Source organism: Phoenix dactylifera, chromosome 9, assembly GCF_051530095.1.
Source record: "Phoenix dactylifera cultivar Ajwa chromosome 9, Ajwa_hap1_PhDact_Kaust_v1.1, whole genome shotgun sequence".
In the NCBI taxonomy this organism is placed as follows: Eukaryota; Viridiplantae; Streptophyta; class Magnoliopsida; order Arecales; family Arecaceae; genus Phoenix; species Phoenix dactylifera.
In genome coordinates, this window is record NC_143198.1 from 15,684,935 (window position 1) to 15,703,848 (window position 18,914).

The 18,914-nt window shown below is 41.4% G+C and overlaps 1 protein-coding gene across 5 annotated transcripts in view; it reads left to right on the forward strand.

Annotated features, from left to right (window-relative positions):
- Positions 1 to 16,480: 16,480 nt before the first annotated feature.
- The window catches only part of LOC149752853 (uncharacterized), a 32,526-nt gene continuing 30,092 nt past the window's right edge, over positions 16,481 to 18,914 (forward strand). Inside the window, exon 1 of one of the 5 annotated variants that reach the window (XM_089925329.1) lies at positions 16,481 to 16,958. The gene's annotated coding sequence lies outside the window, so the exon portion shown is untranslated. The remainder of the gene's footprint in view (positions 16,959 to 18,914) is intronic. The other 4 variants (XM_089925330.1, XM_089925328.1, XM_089925327.1 and 1 more) reach the window with 4 other exon arrangements.

The following is an 18,914-nucleotide window of genomic DNA, read 5'->3' on the forward strand; positions in this document are numbered from 1 at the left end:
TCTTCTACTGTAAAATCACATTCAAGTTCAGAATCTACCTCATCGTCATTGGCCATGTAGCAGATTTGGGCTGTCTCTTGTTGATCTTCCTCTTCCGAACTTGACTCCTCACTTTCACTCCATTCAGCCATGAAGTTTTTTTTTTAAGCTTTCTTGCCATCCATTTCAATTCCGGGCAATCTATCTTGAAATGCCCGAGCTTGTTACACTAATAGCAAATTGGCATTTCTTTTTCTTTTTCATTGTTATTTTTCTTTTCCTTGCTCGAGCTACCTTTGAGGAAGGGCTTCCTTTTATGAAATTTCTTCTTCCCTCTCATAAATTTTCTGAATTTTCTTGCGAGCATAGCCATTCCTTCTTCATCATATTCTTCCTCATCATCGGACTCCTCTGATTCAATTTTCTATTTTGGAGTCGTAGACTTCAAGGCAATGGTCTTCTTTTTCTTGACCTCCTCTTCTGAGTTTTGCTTTATGGTCAACTCATGGGTCATGTGTGATCCTAGAAGTTCTTCCAATTCTAGTGTATTGAGATCCTTTGCTTCTTGAATTGCAGTTACCTTGGCCTTCCAAACTCTTGGTAGTGACCTAAAAATTTTTCACACTAATTCAGAGTTAGTATAAGACTTTCCTAAACTCTTTAGTCCATTTATGATTTCTGTGAATTAAGTGAACATTTCAGTTATGGACTCTGTGGACTCCATTTTAAACAATTCATATCTATGTACTAATATATTTATTTTTGACTCTTTAACCTGATTAGTTTCTTCATGTGTGACCTCTAGTTTATCCCAAATTTCTTTCGCGGAGATGCAGTAAAGTACATTAATTGCTTTAGCATTTAATTGTACTAGTCTTCTATCACTATCATTTCAATCCATTTCTGGTTTTGGAATGATTGTGCCCTCTATACTAATTGTGGGTGTGTGTGGTCCTCTAGTTATGATATTCCACAAGTCATAATCTAGAGCTTGAATGAATATCCTCATCCTAACTTTCTAATATATGTAATTAGTGCCATTAAATAGAGGAGGTCTATTTATGGATTGCCCCTCTCTCATAGAACATCCTACTTGGGTTGTCATGATCTTTGACTCTTGATCGTGAGATCAACAAATACTAAAAGAGCACCCTGCTCTGATACCACTTGTTGCCCAAGGTGACAAGCCAAAAGGGCGGACGAATTGGTTTTTCTAAATTTTTCAATTCCTTAATTAAATCAATTGATGAGTGAGTGGTTTAGTTAATATTAATTGAGTGCATGTAGTGAAGCTAGAACAATATACAATACAAACACACAAGAAGTATAGTGGTTCAGTGCTCTCCTAAGCACCTACGTCCACTTCCCAAGCGTCCTCATGGAAATTTACTATAATCCAGCAGATTACAGTTGGATTATTTTTTGGGCTCACAATCCAAAAATCTTTACACTTTGATTTTCCGGGATCACCAAAAATCTATGTTGGTTTTACGGGCTCACCAACAACCTACACCGTTGGTTTTACGGATTCACCAACAAACCTTACAAAGTAATTAAGAAGAAAGAATTTGAAACTTCTAGAAGAGCAAATATAACAATTTTACACTAAGAGTTATCGCTTTGAGGATGCTCTTCTCTTCTTTGCCAAGGTTACTTCACTTCACAATGGTTTGGTAGAGCTGTTGAATGCACACTCAGATTGCTCAACCACCTCCTTTTGAGACTTAAAATGAAGAACCTTGATGAAGGATGCTAGGGCTTGCTTTGACTTGAATGAACTGTTGATTTCTTGGCAAAAGATACCTTCCTCTGATGAATAGTGTCACTTTAAATACTTTTCCACCTCTATTGGTCACTCCCCATTAGTTGGATTTGAAAAACTAACCATTACTAGCCGTTAGGAGGTCAAAAAGCACTTCTGCAGAACTAGCCATTATGCCCTTGTCCGTGCTGGGATCGACCCAAACTTTTCTGGGGTCGACTCAACTTACTGTTCATTAGACTTGGGGTCGACCAAACTTCACTGGGGTCAACTCAAACTTCACTTGGGTCAACCTCTGCTACAGTGGGGTCGGCCTTCTTAGGAACCATAGAACCTTACATTTTCAGCTTTTTTCACTAGGGTCGACTCAACCTTTCTTGGGGTCGACCCATGCTACAGTGGGGTCGACTCAAGCTCCATTGGGGTCGACCCTCTCAGGGATTCCAGAGACATAGTTTTTGAGCACATATCCTTGGGGTTGGCTCATGTTCAGTTGGGGTCGGCTGAAGTGTTCCTAAGGTCGGCTCCATCTTGGGTCGGCTCAAGGAAACTTGGGGTCAGCCCTCTTAGTAAATTCCAGAAAGTTGTTTTCTTGAGGTTTGAAGCTGGGGTCGACTCAAGGTTCTTTGGGATCGGCTCCTCTCCTGGGGTCGACTCAAAGATACATGGGGTCGACTCCACTTACTGTTCATCTGTGCCATTTTTGCAGGGGTGTGCCAGATGGTTCCAAGGTGTGCCAGGGTCGACTCCACTTAAGCTGGAATCGACTCAATCCATACTTTACTGCATCTTAAGGTTAGACTAATTCATATAAATAATGAAACATATTTCAAGCAATTTTGAATGTATGCCACGATAGAGCTACATACCCTTAACAATGAAGATTACTATTTTGCCCTTAAGAGTATATTTCACTTGAAACTTTGCTGAATTAGAATTAAGAGTTCTCTATCACTTTTCTATTATAAATTTTATCTCGTTGTTAATCATTAGAAGATGTCTTGATCTCATTCTCTTAGTATATCATGAGTGTATCGAGGGTACCATATTCATTAGTGATGTATCATGTTAAATTGTTTTATTAATTTAATATTTTCTTAATGTTTGTGTTAATCATCGAAATAACACAATCATCCTCAGTATGGTTCTAACATTAGTCTTCACTTACTTCAATTTGAATCTAGAAGGAGAGATCAAGAAGGAATTACTGTACTCAGATGTCTACAATGACAAATCACTGAAGAGAATGGGATTTGTCAAAACTGAGGGCAAATGGATTCATAAAGGGAAAGAAATTCAGGATGAAAGTGGTCAAGACACTCCAACACCACTTAAAGTCAACCTCCACCAATTCAAAGACCATCAAATCCTCCACTAAAACTTGAGAAGTGGCAGTTAAAATTTATTGAAGATAACATCATTAAAGCACTGTTCAATTTTGGAGTCTGCTAGAATTTGGTTATTGATCTCACTGACTTGGTAAAAGAAATAAAAGCTGAACTGCAAGAATTGAGGCAACTGACAGCTAATCAACAGATGAGAATTACTGAAATTGAAAAACACTTGAAAGAACAAGAAAATTCTGTTCAAGGCTCTATACAAGAACTGAAAGAAGAACACACTCAGCTTACTGGCTTTATCTCTGCACTAAACAGCAAGATTGAGAAGCTGATGAAAGAGCAAAAAGAAGATCAGTCTGGATCTTCATCTTCAAAATCTTAAACCTAGACTGAACCTAGACTGAACATAGAATGAACCCCATGCTTTCAAAACATAACTTTGTACTAAGCTATGTTTCATATCTATTTGGCACACTTGTATACTGACTGATACCAATTGATACCAATTGTATCTTTTTTTCTTTATCAAGTGTACTTCATTTATCAATTGCAATGAATATTTATCTTTCTTGAAATATATTTGTTGCTCTGATACATAAAAAATATATTGAGTCTGATACCCTCTCTCCTTAACACAACTATAAATTAATCCTTGATGTTTAAGTTCTCAAAAAAAGGAAAACTGAAATTTTTTTCCTTCCTTTTGGTCATGACAAAAAGGGGGAGAAATGTGAAAAGAATTCTAATCTAAGAAATGAGAAATGTGAAAAGAATTCCAAACTAAGAAATGAGAAATGTGAAAAGAATTTAGAATTCCAATCTCTACACTAAAGATAATATATAGGAAGAGATTTAAATAGTAATATACAAATATGGAATGGTAATGATACAGCACTATCAAGAAAAATCTTAAGAAAAGAAGAAAAAAAAGAAGTCTACATAATTTAAATATTTGTAATTGATGGGGGGAGATTTTTCTTCTTAACTTGTTGAAATAATGCATAGATCTCTGAATGTCATATTTGCTCCGAACTTCATTACAAAATTCTTATAATTGCTCTGAAATTTATTGCAAAATTCGTTTAGACTCAATGGTTTTGTTATCATCAAAAAGGGGGAGATTGTCAACCCTAAAGGATGAATTTTGATGATTACAAAGCACTTAAGATAATGTTGTGTACTAATGATGGTGACTTAATTGTGAAGTTTTATAAGTCAAAAAAAAAATAGAAGAAATGAAGCACTGCAAAATTATAAGTTTTTCGCAAACACTTCATTGGATATGTTCTAAAAAGAAAATGATCTTAATTTAATCCATGGAGATCAAAGATGAAGTCTAACATTTTCTGCTTGGAAAACATGAGTCGACCCCTAAGCAAAAAGGACAAGTTTGAGTTGACTCTAGCATGATTTCTTCAAGTGGCATAGTCAATGAGTCGACCCCTGCAAAACATGAGTCGACCCTTACGTAGTTCAAATTAAATGGAGAGCTTTTACCACTTGAGATAAAGTTTGAAAAGTCGATCCTTGTTCCAAATGAGTCGACCCCCAAAAATGAAGAGTCGACCCTTGCATTTGAAGAGTCGACCCTAGTTCAGTCTCAGCGTCAAACAGAAAAATTATTGGATGAGTCGACCCTTGTGTTTAGAGAGGCGACTCCTGAAGAATATGAGTCGACCCTTGTGTTTAAAGAGGCGATTTCTGAAGAAGATGAGTGAACCCTTAAGGTTAAAGAGTCGACTCTTTGAAGTTATCACAGCAAGAGCCGTCTCAACATCTTGAAGTGCCGACCCAGGATAAACATGAGTTGACCCCTGTACTGCTGGGACCACAACAAGAAGCTTGCAACAACTTTTGTCTTCTTCTGTAACAAAAAAGATTTCCATCAGAACGGAAATAAAGTAATTCAAATTCCGCTGAAGAATTCGTCTATAAATTCAAGAAAACCTTAGAAGGGAAACAATAAGGAAAAGAGAGAAATATTCTGTCAAAGAAGAAAAGTTTTCATAAAAAAAAGGAGAAGAAAAAGCTAAACAGTTCATCATCCTCATCGGCATTCATCTGAAACTTTCTCCTATGAGGAAATCAGTCGAAGCTTCTCATCACATCAAGAAGAGCTGGTGTTTGAGTATTGGGACACTCTTCCACAACCAACCTCTTCATCGGCTTCAGCTTTCATTTTTATTGAAACATTCTATATACTCTGAAGCTTTAAGTTGTCTGCTTACAGCATTCATTTATTTGGATTAACTGTTGCTGTAATAGTTTCATTCATTTGAAACTTGTAAAGGCTTTTTGAAGCCTTGATTGGAAGTTGCTGAATCGAGAGTATTCAACAAGGTATAAAGTTTTTGGTTGGTTTGTCTAAAACCAACTGGGTTGTTTGTGAGTCTGAAAAAACAAACGGTGTAAAGTTTTTGGTTGGTTTGTCTGAAAACCAACGGGGTTGTTTGTGAGCCCAAAAAACAAACGGTTATAGGTTTTCGGTTGGTTGCTTGAAAAAACCAAGTAGATTTTTGATTGTGAGCCCGAAAAACAATCAGGCTGTAATCTGCTGGGTTATAGTGAAATCTCAAGCTAGGCTTGGGGAGTGGATGTAGGTGCTGGGAGTGCACTAAACCACTATAAATTCTGGTGTTTGTGTGTGTGTGATTTATTTCTCTTCTTTCACTGCATATTTCTAACTGCTTTCCTCATCTTATCCACTGCTTTATTTGTGCAACTCTAATTCCGCTGCTAAACTACAAGTTATTGGAAGATAACAGTAACTCATTTTCTTCATACTATTATTTTTTAAAAGACCCAATTCACCCCCCCTCTTGGGCTGCACCTCTAGGCAACAAGATTAATTTAAGTTTGTAAAAAGTTTTAAAAATCCTAATTCACCTCTTCTCTTGGGTTGTCATTTTGGGTAACAATAAGCCAAAGTCATTTCCATTTGTTGTTGTTATTACAAGACGACGTCACCTTGACAGCTGAAGGACTATATAAAATGATTACTAACTTAGATATTAGTAACTCTACAAACTAGATAGATCGGGTGAAGAGGTTGTTGATCGGAGAGTCATTCTCCCTCCAAGCAATGCTCCCCCTGGCTTGAGAGCAGCTTGAGGATGGTTGGATCCTCGTCAACTACATCATCCAAAAAGAGTTCAACCTCCATGTCGCATCACATTCCTTCAGCAAGGAGGTGACCTCAGCCAAGCAGTCCCCTGCGAGGACTCTACGATGCCACGCTCAAGACCGACTGAAGGTTCACACTCAAACACTATGTCAGCCTTCCTCTCTGGCTATATAGACTGATGGCAAGTGATCTGTAGCTCCCTCCCAAGTTCAAAAGCCTAGAACTCCACCTCTTCCACCCAGACTTAGGCTTCTCTTAGCTCAACCTCTATCTCCGCCACCTTCTAATGGGTGTTAGTAGCTTTTAGTCTAAAGATCTTCAGAAGCTCTAATCCCCTACAAGTGGTTGACTACGTCTATTTTTTTAATTTCTTGGTTGAAATATCATTGATAACAAATTGGTTTTTATCAACTTGGGATCAAAGAGGTGATCTTGTGTTCATCTCGTCATCTTCACGGAATTCCTCTTGACAACAACTTCACAACCATTAGGATGCATGATTAGATTCAATTGATCAACAAATAATGAGATGAAAGAGTTGCTTGTAAATCCCATCCGAAGTTGCGATAACAAGCATAATTATAAATAACAGTTGAATTGATCAAGCATTAGGATCGGTTAACTATACAAATTGTCATGATCATGATGATGGTGGCAGCTGTGTTAGAAATTATAATGATACAAGCAGTGACCATGATCATTATGCAATTGATTGTGCGTTGAAAAATATAAACCATAAGTTTATGGTGCACCTGAAATATCATGGAAGATGAAGATGAATGATCCAATCATAGTTGATTTGATAGAAACTAATATAGAGTGAAATTTAACAATCCCAAGTGCCTATTATTGATGATCAATAATCCATAAAATATGAAAGATGTGACCATATTAGTGATTGAAGATGTAATTCTAAAAGATTCAATGATTGAAGAAGTTATGGATATTAGTAAGAATCCAATTATTGAAGGGACAAAGCATATTGAGATGATAATTTTGATTGAATCTCAACAATATGAAAACCACTTATTAGTGATTATATAGATCTAATACTAATTGCCACAAATTAGTTATTTTGAAGTGGTGGTAGTAGCAATAATCACGATGAAGTGCCTCAAGTATCCAATAGTTCCATCTTTGGCCTAGCATACAAAAAGCTACAATGCCATAAGATAGAGGTAAATCATTTTTACAATTAAACCGGGAGGATAAGTTTGATCTGAAAGGTCAGTGAATGATACTGTTCTTAGGGTCAAAGTAAAATCTCACACCAACACTAATTCATATTCTAAACTTTATTTTAGTTTTCCTTTCTATGATTAGGCCATTTTCTTGTTAACCAAGTAGTCGTTCCCTATATATAAATATGTAGGCATTATAGGCCAGATTCAAGTAGTCAATTCAATAAATCTAGACTAAAAATTTCTTATGGATCTCCTTGAAGTGATCGAATATGGTGCGGACACCAGTGCCAGGTCAGCTGGTCACCACAGGATCCAGCCAACTCAGCGGATCCTAGCCGATTCAGCCAGCTTGATTTTATTTTGAATTGATTTTTTTATTTGGGTTTATTTTATATTGATTGAGTTTATTTGCATATTGTCATTTGGGTTTAGTTGCATATTGTCGTTTTAGGGTCTCTTCGGGATTGTTTTATTTATAGAGGTCTATTTGTTATTTTGTGACCCTATATATATGGGTCCACCCTCATGTTTAAGTTTTGGATAAATGATGAATTAAAATTAGCCTCCTTGTCTTCTTCTTCCCCCTCATCTTCTTCCCCCTTTCCTTTTCTTCCTACAATTGTCCTGCATCAGCTTTGGTATCAGAGCAGGCTGGCTTTGCCCCTATTACCAAGGCCACGATCTAGTTCTTTTCCCTTCTCTCTCTCTCAGTTTCCAACAAAAAAAAAGGAAAAAAGCCCCTTCCTCAGATCATCCCACCCGCAGCCATCCTCATCCCGCTCGCCTCCACCACGTTTGCGGCCACCACTTCCACCCTTCACCACCAGAAGCCGCCATCGGCCGCTGCCATGACTAGCCGCCGCCCCTCACTGCGGGCTATGAAGCCCCGCCCCGCAGCCACAGAGGATCCCACCGGCCACTGTGCCCTGTGACACGCCACCGGAAGCCACCGTCTATCAGGGCCGTGATCGTCGTCCGCCACAGCATCGGAGCTCCGCCCGCGACACCAGTCGCCTCCATCTCGCAACGCCGCCAGTTCGCCACCACAGACTGTCGCATCCCCACGGAAGCCGCTGCCCTTAAGTTCCCCATGTCTGACCGGCTTCCAGCCACCGCTGCAGGACACGGACCCGCAGTCGTGACTGCTGCCCTTCGTCCCCGAGCGCCGTTCACCACCGGAGACCGCCGAGCCCTCCCCGTGGCTGAAGCCGCGAAACCTAGAGCGCCCTCCCAAACCCGTCGGGAGGTTAAAGAAATGATTAACGGGTGAGTGATAAAACCCGTTAACCCGAATCCGATAGCCTGGATCCAAAAAAAAGAGAGAAAGAAAAGCTAAGCTACGCATGTGACTTGCACGTGATGAAACCTTAATGGGTTTTCGGAGTGGGTGATGCCCGATAACCCAGATCCTAACAGGTCTGAGTTAAAAAAAAATATAAAATAAAAAAAAGAAGAAAAAAAACCCTTATCTCTGTTCATCTTCTACCTTTGCTCGCCCGCCGTCGCCGCCGCCTGTGAAGTGCCGCTCCACTCTAGCCGCCGCAGCCGTCGCCCCTCCGGCCTCGCCGCCCCAGCCGCCATCGAGATCCATTGCCACTCCACCTCCCGTGCTGAATCGCCCTCGCCGCCTTGCCGTTTCTGCTTCTGCTCGCACACAATGCCGTCGTCGCCGCAACTCTGCCTTGCCGCCGCGACGTACCGCCTCCACGCCGCTTCGCCTTCGCCGACGCCCACCACCTTCCTCCGGCCGCATCTCACCCAAGGCACGCCCGCCATCCTCGCCCCGCCTAAGCACTGCCGCTCGCTTCCTTCCATGGCCGCCCGCCGGCCGCCGCATACCTCACCCTTCATCTCCCTCACCGCCGGCCGCCCCTCCCAAAATCCCTCTCCCACTTCACGCCATCACCTTCTTTTCCCCGCCCCTTCCATTTTCTGTCACGAGCCCTACTGTCTCAGACCTAATCCCTCCACGAGCCCAATCTCGTCTCAAGCCTGATCCCTCCACGGGCCCAAGCCCAATCAGCCGGCCCGTCGTCCACCAAGTTATTGAAGCTGCACTCAAGCCCGCTAGGTTGACTGGATCTGACCCTCACTTCAACAACTGGAGAGTCAATCAGCTGCAACCGCGCACCGATCGTCGCCCCATCTCAGGTCAGACTTCTTCCCTTACTACAAATTTTATTTGTTGGTCTAAATTTAGAATTAATTAACTCTTATGTGCTCTATTGATATTGTTTTTTGAAAATTCAATACATCCACTCCAAACAACACCAAAACCCTAGTAGTGGCCTATCTTTGTTATTAATTGTAGGGCTACCTAATCTTTGAGAGTTCTTTGAGGCTCTGTGCAGCCCTGCAACACACTGAAAACTAGTACTATTTGACTGCAACTACTTGCCTGAATTTATTACGTAATTCAAAGCCAGTTTCAATTGCTAGAGTTAGCTTCCGATTATATTGAGCATATACTTTGCAATTTCGAACTACTTTCATGCATTAGGTCTACTTAGGAACCTCTATAGTTGGTAGGATCATACATATCTTCATTCATTTTATGCATCTACGTAGTGGTCGTGTTGCATCTCATTTTGAGTCCCCATTAGACATGGATTCCAAAATTGAAGCTCTATTTAAAGCTATTCAAGACTATACTACCCATATTCATGACCTAACCACAATGTGCACCCAGGTTAATGCCTGACTTGATTCAATTGAGGCTTCGCTTCAGAGGGTTATTGAACCAAGGAAGCTAGTGCCTCCCATTTATTGGATCTTGAAGGGGACGAAACCCTAGAACATATCCTAGAACAATAAGGCTCTGTTCGGTAGGGCATTAGGATTAAAGCCCCCACTTTTGATAGTCGTCTTGATCCGAAAGTCTTCTCTGATTGGTTACATGAAATGGAGCACTTATTTGAGTGGTACAATTTGTCTGACAACAAGAAGGTCCGGTTTGCCAGAATAAAGCTCATTGGTCGAGCTAAGCTTTTCTTGTCTGACAACAAGAAGGTCTGATTTGCTAGAATGAAGCTCACTGAATAGCTGTTAGCTAGGAGATATCAATATGTAATAACTGATTGGGTAGAGAGAAAGAGAGACTCAAAAAAAAATACCTACTCGATATCTAAAATGATCTCCTTAATCGATGGAACGCTAAATCCACATTTGTAAGGCGTCCTGACACATGGAGCACTTCCACGGGCCCTACTTCCTCAGGGCCCAAACCTTCTATAGGGTCTACTACTCCTAGGCCCCCTCATACTGTCCATGTCCCAAGCCGAGACACTAACGACAAGGGAATTCTTGGTGAGTCTCCCAAACCACATTTCAAAATTCGGTGTTACAAATGCTAAGGTTTTGGTCACGTTGTCTCCCAATGTGCTAATAAATCTTTCGTTATTGCTCAGCAAGAGCTCAAAGGTGATGCAGATGACTTAGAGGAACAAATCTATGATTCAAACTTCGATGATATTCAGGACATTGAGGAAGAGTGTGATGACAAACTTGAAACCCTAGGATGCACCCACACTACGCCTAGCTCGCTTGCACAGTCAGATAGTGAGTCTGACCAGTCCACTATGAGTGTAGTTGGATATGCCCTCACACAACCCATCGAAACTGATGTTAGGATTTCTGAGCCTGCATATGCATTTGCACAACACATTCATAAGTTGCATCAGGAAATCCATAAAAGCATTAATGCATGTACTGTTCAATATATGATGCAAGCTGATTTTCATGCTAAAAAATTTCAAACTTGGGGTTACGTAATGATCTGTCTTAAGGAATTGCAGGCTTTTAGTATTGGACCATTCAGGATGTTGCATAAGGATGGCACTGACGCCTATACCATTGACTTTTCATTTGATTTTGGTCATAGCCTTACTCTTAATATTAAAAATTTGGTTGCAATCCCTGTTGACTCTTTTGCTGCACACTCTCCTGCGCTCGATGTTTATCCTATTATTGATTTCATGCCATCTCCGTTTTCTTTTCTCCTCCATCGAGCACAAAAAGAGTATATTGATTCTATTTTAGCCGAGCAAATAGTTTTTGACAGTGATGGAGGCATCCAGCATTTTCTGATTCGTTGGCGTGGACGACCAAAGTTTGGTTACACTTGGATCCAGCACGAGGAGAGACCGCCGATTGACCCGGACTTGTTGGAGTATTACCGGGGCTTTATCGAGCAGCTTTCGTCGAGGTCAATTTCTTTCCACTCGGGGAGAGTCAGTGCGGACACCAGTGTCAGGTCAGCCAGTCGCCACAGGATCCAGCCAACTCAGCGGGTCCCAGCCGATTCAGCCAGCCTGATTTTATTTTGGATTGATTTATTTTAGTTGTGTTTATTTTATGTTGATTGAGTTTATTTGCATATTGTCATTTGGGTTTAGTTGCATATTGTCGTTTAGGATCTTTTCGGGATTGTTTTATTTGTAGGGGTCTATTTATTATTTTGTGACCCTATATATATGGGTCCACCCTCATATTTAGGTTTTTGATGAATGATGAAAGAAAATTAGTCTCCTTGTCTTCTTCTTCTCTCTCCTCTTCTTCCCCCTTCTCTCTTCTTCCTGTAGTTGTCTTGCATCAGAATATCTTTTTATCTACCTAATTTCTCTATTTTTCTATTTTTCTTGAAGGATCATTAAATAGGAGTTAGGATTAATTTATTTTTTCATTTGGCCCCTATAATGTCAAAATTTATGTTGTATAAGTTGGTCATTTGAGTGCCTAGAAACAGGCTTAATTTCTTCCAACAATTTGTCCCGCTAACTTCTAAACTCCTTATAAAGAGGCAAAACTTCCCTCTCTCCGTCCTTACCATGAATCTTGAAATGGGTGATATTATTGTTGCGGAATACTACTCATTGGCCAGTTTTGGGGCATGTTTGGATATTCCTATAGAAGAACTTGGTCTGTTGGCCACCCAACCCTCATCTTCTAAAGGCCAGCTGAAATCTCAGCTTAAATGCTAGACGGAGCCTATTAGCCTGCAGGAAGGGGAAAAAGACTTATGAGATCATCTTTTTCTTTTCACAGAGGGTATTGAATTATATGGACCATGCTTAAATGGGATGACCAATCCATAAATTCAACAAGATATTCAGCCCAATCTTGCTGGATAACTCAAATGAGATCCTTAGTGTGGATCACCCAAGAACTTAGTGGCCTGGCCCAATCATCCATATAGAGTATGTGTTCCTAGTCTTCGGTGTTTCCAAATGAATGAAAGCTATTTTAATGGAATGCCTACATGCACTTGCCACCACGTTACTTACCAAGATTGTTCTAGGTAGAGCCGTAGTGGCCAGGACGTGGACCAAGAGATTAAGGCTGGAAGACATTGTCCTAAGTGAGACCTTAACACAACAAATTGGTATTACCTCTAAACCTGCAACATTAGAAATAAAATCAATCTCTCAAAGAAGCAAGCGAGTGAAACAAAAACAATTCAAAACCTCGAAGAACAACCAACAGATAAGCATTATATTATGTATGGAATTGTGTCGACAACGTCGAAAACAATGTTTACAACCCATTCTACCCTCTCTTTCCTATGGCTTTCTATCTTATTCTTTTATTTTCCCCGATTTATATTTTCTTTTGAGGATCAGTATTTTTGCCATTTTATATTGAAACCACCAGTTGGCAAAAAGTTAGCACTGATCGTATGCATATGGACCTCCGCCGGCTGAATTACCAAGATGACAACAACATCAAATATTGTCAAGGGCTAAGAGCTACAAATAAATGTCTCTGGCTTTCTTTCTATCAGCCTCTCCGGTTAACACAAGAGTATTAGAGCCCAAGCCTTTTTCAAGCAATATTCAAGGAGAGCTCTAATGGCTTTTAACCTCATGCTTGCATTTGTTGCCATCATCATCAGTGCTCTTCGAACAATTGCTGTGCCAGCAGAATATGTTGTTGGTGATGAAAAGGGTTGGGCTCCTGGAGTAAATTATATGGCCTGGGCCGAGGGCAAGGAATTCAGAGTTGGTGATACACTTGGTAAGCCAGATTATCTTCATGCTTTATTGAATATGTGATCAAAATGCAGCCGACTACTACATGTTATGGGCTTTGTCCATCTTTCTTCTCAAAAGGGAAAGACAAAAAAACTGCAGCCAAATATGATCATAAATTGCATTAATATCATTACTTGCAGTAAAGTGATATTAATATAAACCTCATAGATTTGATATACGAAGATAGATGGCTCCTACTTTTCTCCAAAATTACCGCAACAGTTTAATGAATCTCAGCGGTTTCTGAGTTTTGTTTAACGTATTCTACACTCTCATATTTCCCATATCACTCTTGTAGCGCTCTATCTCAGCCAATAATAGGAAATTGATCGCGTCATAGGAAATTTCATAGAATTCTTTTCTTGAAAAAAGATATTTGTGTACTTCATCAACATGAATGATCTTTAATAAGCGTAATGTGAAGTCCTCTATAGAAAAAAGTGTAAAGTGATAATGTGATAAACCATCAATAAGCTGCTGATATCCTGAACAAAATGGGCAAACTATACTGGAAACCGGGTTGTATCTCTTTCAGATATTCATCACATATTAACATCAGCTGGTATACTCATGACTTTTATGCAGTTTTTGAGTACAATCTGGGAGATCACAATGTCATTGAAGTTAGCAGGGAAGAATTCAAAGCATGCAATGTATCCAGAACACGTACTGCTCTAACATCTGGTCATGATGCGATCACCCTTACAGCTGGTGGAAAGAAATGGTATCTGTGTGGAAAGGAAAATCACTGTAATTTGGGGCAGAAGCTTGTTGTCACCATCCTTCCAAGCATCACTGTCCAACCAGCACAGAGCCCTAATCCTTCAACCCCTCCAGCATCTGGCTTGTCAAAAAAGATCTCAAGCAGGTACAAACTCCTGATGGTTGTGGTTGCTGCAATGATTATGCTCTGAACGAGATTATTCACCTCCATTTGCTGTTTGTCCTTTTTATTTAAAGAAAAAGGAGATGTTTCATTGTATCAAGTAAATGTTCATCTTCTTATCATCTTTTGAATTTGTGTTTGTTATATTTACATATGGAAGACAATGTTTTTTTTTTTTGATGGAATGGGAGGTACAACCTCATGTGAATAGGCTGGCGTAACATTGACTTGTGCTTCGAGATAAAGCAAGTCGCCCGTTATACCAACCTGCGTGGATAAGGCAAATTGTTACAGATGCCGTCTGAGTGCCATTCAGGTTACATCCAGAAATACAGGAGACTTAGCGTGCTAATCATCTAACCTATTTCATCCAAGTCTTTCAGAGTTATCTGAACCTGAGACTTCAGACTTAATCCTTTCTATGACTTCTGCTATTGGTTGCTTCAATTTGCCAGAGTATAAGGAAGTCCAGTTTTCCAACAGAAAGATGCTTTGCTTCAAGATTCTAGATTGAGCGTTTGCCTCAAAGCAAAATTTTCATCCATTTCGATCCAAGCCCATTACCGATACCACGCGGTCCCATGTAGGCTTCACTATTCGATCCTTTGGGTAGTTCTTCCCTCCACATCGTCCATAGTCTCTCCACAGAGTTTGGAACATGGGTTATGTTGCTAATCTGTTGCCATATTTGCTTGGAGTACTTGCATGGCAGCAAGAGATGATAGTGTGCATAGAGAGCAATGCAAGGGAATTTGAATGTTCCTTTTCCATAGGTTGGCTGCGGTAAGGATTTTATTTTGGTGTACGTGCCAATTGAAGATCTCCACTCGCTCTGGCAATGGGAGCTTCCAGTTAACATTCGCAAACGTAGATAAATGCCACCATTGCAAAAGAAATTGTAGGAGTTTCTGACTGAAAAGTTTTGATCAGCTGTGTAACAACCCAGGACCTCACCCAAAATGGCTAGCCGGAAGGTATTGTTTGGGTTCCTTGATCCTGTATAAGTACCCAAGATTTACCCAGCGAATAACACACGCCCGCACGGGTCCTCACATACTCCCCCCGTTCAAGCCCTGACGTCCTCGTCAGGCTAAGGGTTCAAATCCATTCAAATCTAATCACAAACACCACGATCGGTCCATGGTCAACTCCAATGGATCCGTGTTGCAGTGTCCCCTAGTCCACATAAGTTATGGGCCAGGTCCGCTCTGATACCATTTGTAACAACCCAGGACCTCACCCAAAATGGCTAGCCGGAAGGTATTGTTTGGGTTCCTTGATCCTGTATAAGTACCCAAGATTTATCCAGCGAATAACCGATGTGGGACTAAACACACGCCCGCACGGGTCCTCACATATAAAAATACCATTTGCAGTCTACATCTTCTCCTCCATTCAGAAATACAAACGACCCGTGCGGGCGTGTGTTTAGTCCCACATCGGTTATTCGCTGGGTAAATCTTGGGTACTTATACAGGATCAAGGAACCCAAACAATAACTTCCGGCTAGCCATTTTGGGTGAGGTCTTGGGTTGTTACAAATGGTATCAGAGCGGACCCGGCCCATAACCTATGTGGACTAGGGGACACTGTAGCACGGATCCATTGGGGCTGACCACGGGCCGATCGTGGTGTTTGTGATTAGATTTGAATGGATATGAACCCTTAGCCTAACGAGGACGTCAGGGCTTGAACGGGGGGAGTATGTGAGGACCCAGCGGGCGTGTGTTTAGTCCCACATCGGTTATTTGCTGGATAGATCTTGGGTACTTATACAGGATCAAGGAACCCAAATAATAACTTCCGGCTAGCCATTTTGGATGAGGTCTTGGGTTGTTACAAGCTGTCCATTTCCAAACCGGTGTGTCCGTTGAGGATGAAAGATTCACTATGCTGATTAGATCGAGCAGTTGCTGCAGAGATTCTTCCCCTCTTGAACTAAGAGGCGTGTGGAAAATTTGGCTCTTATTTGGAGGGTTAATCTTGAAAATTTGCACTGTTATGAATGGCTTTATTGTTAAAAAGAATATGTTTGGACAGAGACCTTTGACCGGTATTCGAGCAGGCCACGCATCTTGCCCATTTCCGACTTTGAGCCATGGACACTCGGGAAAAAAACGCTTCAAGCCTTCATTACACTTGTGAGAATAGGCCAAAATGGGCTGAAGTTGGCCGGAATAGGCCAAAATGGGCGGCTTAGCCCCAAAACTGGAACAGGGAAAGACCCATGTTCCATCTTCCAAGGAGCAGAGCTGCCGTGGAATCGTGGCCACTCCGCAACAGTTGAACTCTCCAACTCCGTGGGGAGTTAAAACGGCCGCCGGATGCCTCGTGGTGCTTATCCGCCCACGTTCTTTGCGCCCGATGCAACCATCTTTGGGCTTATCTGTTCGGAAGCCCTATAAAACTCTCCCCTCATCTCTCTGAGAGCACCGCAGCCGAGATCTCTCCCTCTCCTCCCTCGCCTTCCTCGTTATCCTCCTTTTTTTTGGTGACCGGTGTGCCCCCCGGCCGAGCGCTATCCGAATCCTTCTTCGCGAGCCTTGCCCAGTTTCGAGGCTCCTTCTATCTGTTTTGAGCTCGACCATCGTCGCCGCAACAAGCCGTCGGACCGAGCCACCCTCAACTGAGACCCCTCCTCTCCACCACCACCGGTAAGCTCCTTTCCCCTCTACTCTTTAACTTTTAGCTGAACCAAGTTGGTGCTCTTCTTCCTCTGTTCCAACGCCAAACCAAGACTATTCTCCGTCTCTTCCTTCTTGCCAGCCGCCGCAGCGGCTACTGGCGGCCCCTACGGTTGGATGGCTATCGACCTCCAGTTACCCAGGCCCGACCACCGCCGAGGCTTCTTTTCCCTCTTCCTTCTTCTTTTTTGTTCTTTCCTGTTCCTGAGTGCGTCGGGAAGAAGAGTGCCCATTGCGGGCCGCATTGGGCCAAGCTTGGGCCCAATTCAAATGTGGGCCCAGTTCAGCCACTTTGGTCTTCGTTGGGCCATGCTTTTTGTGGGCCAAACTTAAGCCCAGTTCTGCCACTTTGGTTCCTGTTGGGCCGTGCCCTTTGCGGCCAAACTTGGACTCAGTTCAGCTACTTTTGGCCCTATTGATCCGTGCCCATTGCGGGCCAAATTTGGGCCCAATTCAGCCACTTTAGGCCCTATTAGGTCATGCCTTTTGTGGGCGAAATTTGGGCCTGTTGGGCCGGCCCATTATGGGCCGAGATCGGGCCCTTTGGATCGTGCCAGTGAAGCCAAGTTCGGGCCTTATTGGGCCGTGTTAATTGCGGGCCGAGTTCGGGCCCTATTGGGCCATATCCAATGTGGGCCAAGTTCGGGCCCATTGGGTCGTGTCCATTGCAGGCCGAGTTCGGGCCCTATTGGGCTGTGTCCAATGTGGGCCAATGCGGGCCTATTGGGCTATGTCCATTGCGGTCCTAGTTCGAGCCCTATTGGGCTATGTCCAATGTGGGCAAATGCGGGCCTATTGGGTCGTGCCAATTATGGGCCAAGTTCGGGCCCTATTGGGCCTTGTCCATTAATGGATCGAGTTTGGGTTTTGTCCATTATGGGCCGAGTTTGGGCCTTATTAGGTTGTGTCCATTGTGGGCCATGCTCGGACCGTGTTCACCCTGTTGGGCCATGCCCATTGTGGGCCATGTTCGAAACTATTTATCCTGTTGGGTCGTGCCTATTGTAGGCCGGGTTTCCGGCCATAATCATCTTGGGTCTGTTCATCAATTACAAGGTCGTGTGTAATAGTATTTTTGGTATTTGAACACTTATTAGAGTAGTTAATTGTTTAGTTGTCTTAAGAATGAAAAAAAAGCTGAAGAAAAAGGGAGACTATTATTAAAAGGATGAAATAGTTAATATAATTATTATGTTTTGAGTAGATCTTCTAAGTTAAGGTAGTCTGGTCTCTTTGTTTCAGATAGTCTAATCGATTTACAAGATCATGAATGTTTGCAATATTTTTCTTATTAAAAGAATTAATTTCAACGTAAAATCATAGAGCTTATATCTTAGTGGAATTTTCTATAAATCTTTGAACCAGATTATTAGGATTTTTTTTGTTAAATATATATATATATATATTATAAATCAAGGTTATGAGTTAATCATAGATTTTGTGTCACCATAGGTGAAATACTAGTGGGGTTTCATGAGAGGCCTAAATGAGTTTAAAAGAACAGAATCTAGGTGGATGAATATGATCTTGAGTAAGTTAATATCAATTTGTATAATGGAATTGTCGAAGGAATCTAACATTGGCTTAGATCAAATTAGATCTAGAATTTGATTACTTGATCATACAATAGTTTAAATATGGTAATTATTTGGAGGGTTAATGTTGATCTAGTATGCTTGGAAAGTAAGGATAAAATTTTTGCTTTGATATTATTAAAAACAAAAAGAGAGAGAATGGTGATCTGGAATCATTAAGAAATTTTGGAGAATATTAATCAGAGTTGTGCAGCAAGAGTATGGAGGATTGAGTCATTTTAACTAGTTAAAAATATTGACTGTGTTTTGTAATATATTATTGATGGGGACATCAGCTAGGCCACCATTTTATTTGCATGTTTATTTTATTATTTTATTTCTGGGTTTATTT